Source organism: Eumetopias jubatus, unplaced genomic scaffold (assembly GCF_037043125.1).
Source record: "Eumetopias jubatus isolate StellerSeaLion01/CBP00866 unplaced genomic scaffold, mEumJub1_p1.0 scaffold_14, whole genome shotgun sequence".
NCBI classification, from domain to species: domain Eukaryota; kingdom Metazoa; phylum Chordata; class Mammalia; order Carnivora; family Otariidae; genus Eumetopias; species Eumetopias jubatus.
Genome location: NW_028274820.1, coordinates 79,051,554 through 79,054,025, shown reverse-complemented (window position 1 = coordinate 79,054,025; position 2,472 = coordinate 79,051,554).

Sequence of the window (2,472 nt, the reverse complement as noted above, 5' to 3'; positions counted from 1 at the left end):
TCAGCTTCGGCAGGAAAAAAAAAAAAAAAAGAAAGAAAAAAAAACCACTTTGGCGCCTGACGGCGCTTGCCTCACTGCCGCCCGGAGCTGTCATTGGTTGGCTGAAGCAATGACGTAAGCAGACGGGAGGCCGCCCCCGCGCCTTTATGGGAAGTGTAGTTTCATTCCCTCCCAACAGGAATTAATAATGCTTGACAGTTACTCACGTAGAAACTACAAAAACCAGTCGTCCTTGCGAACGGTGCGCAAGAGAATCTGAAATGCGGTGGCTCTGTTTATTTGTTGATTTTTGCACAGGGAACGACGGGAGTTGTATGCGCCTGCAGAACATAACTAGGAACAACTTTTCACCTGTTCTTTACTGCTACGATTCCATGCCCTGGCGTTTGTGAGTCATAGATTTCAAGTAGTGCTAAGCAAAGAGAAAGTGTTCTGACGCTAGAATAATCAACAAAGTTCGGGCGACTTGGATTGTTTAAAACAGAACTCTTTGATGGAATTTATCCTTAGTATCCACTGCTAAAAATATAAATGGGACGTCTGGTTGGCTTCCTTGTAACTAAAATAGTGTCACTAAGAATATGGGGTGAAGATGAATTTCCCATATTAAAAGATACAGAAATAGCCCTCGACAGCCTCTTACATATTTTATTTTGCGGTCTGTCTCATCGTTAATCGTAATGTAATTGAGCTATACGTAGAATCTGCACCCAGAAAAAAAGAAGAAGAAGAAGAAGAAATAGCGAGCCAGCAGAAATAACGGATGAAGACTTAGTATCTAATGAACTATCCTAATAACAATTTTAGATTACGTTAAGTAAATAGCCTGTATTGGCTGTCTATAGTCCTGCGCGGTGTCTTTTTCTACCTTTTGACTCCTCCCCGAAAGTGCTCACCAGTGATACATTTAGTCCCTTCACCGCTCAGTTTTCTTTTTCTTAAAAATGTTTGCACTCAGTAAAGGTTGGGTATTGTTCTTTTCCACCTGTCTTAGCTCTATTCGTTTTTTGGGAAACAATTTAATGTTGGTTTTTTTTTTTTAACTTTTTATATTTATTCATTTTTTAAATTTTATTTTATTATGTTTAATCATCATACATTACATCATTAGTTTTTGATGTAGTGTTCCATGATTCATTGTTTGCATATAACACCCAGTGCCCCGTTTAATATGTTCCCTCTTTAATACCCATCACCAGGCTAACCCATCCCCCCACCCCACCCCCACCCCCAGAACCCTCACTTTGTTCTGTTTTTATATTTTTCAGATTGGAGTTGAAACATTTTATGCATTTGAGTTTCCTCCTTTCCCCCTCTTCTACATTTTCTTACACTCAAGATTTTTTCCACTGCTCTTAATCAGGATACTTAACCTGTCCTATTGATGTATGTCAAAGGAAACTTACCTCAATTCTAATAATTACCTAGTTTACTTTCTGTACTTTCATCTAAAATCTAGTGCTTCAGTCTTACTCCTCCTTACACTCCCCCCCACCCTTCCTTTCTTCTGGCTGCCTTTAAGATCTTTTGGATATTTTTGCAGTTTCTCAGTGGTGAATCTAGGTATGTAGTCATTTCTTTCTTTCCTTCCTTCTTACCATTCAAAAAATGTCTAAACCATGCTTAGGATTTTAAAGGATTGCTGAATCTTAGGATTAGTGTCCTGAAAAAATTGTAGAAAATTCTCAACCATTATCTCTTAGACCATCTATGGGACATCTCTAAGACTTTCTCACTTTTTCCTTCTTTTCTTTTTTTTGGCCTTTTACATGGTCCATCTCAATATTTTCAAATAACTTTATTTTTACAAATTCTATTTAGTTCTTTTTGAGCCATTTTCTAATGTCTTATATGAATTAAACATAATATTAACATAACGTAAACATTAGATGGTCTATGTTCTGTGTCTGTTACATCCCAAACTGAAAGTTTTATGGGTCTTTTGGGCTGTTTGTTGTTTCTTCTGGCTTTTGCTCGTGGTGCCTGTTTCCTTGGCTGTTATGATTTTGGATTCTGCACTTAAGTTTCTGGGGTTGTAACTGTCAGGATTCTCTAAGGCCAGAGTTAAAATTGAGTTTTCCTAGAAAGTATTAGAATTTGCTTCTGCAAGTTGCATGGAGGCACCATTAACTCTACGACCAGATTAAGTTTTCCACTTAAAGTGTTTGGACTGCACAGATGGATTTCATTTGGCCTCAGATCCAAGTGGCTTGGATTTGATTCTCAGAGGACATTCTCAGAAGAGACTTTTTCTTCCTTTCCTGGATTCCAAGGTCAAGTCAGCCATGTTTCTTTACTGACTTGTGCATCATTTCTTTCTCATTCACCCTTACACTGGGAATACAGCCTTTGGGGGCCTCAAATTTTGTCCCCTATCAGAATCCTCCTTTTAGATGAGTTATTTGTAGAAATCCTCCATTTAGATGGCTTTCTTTCCTGACCTTGGCATGCTGCACAGCTACCAATGCAGGA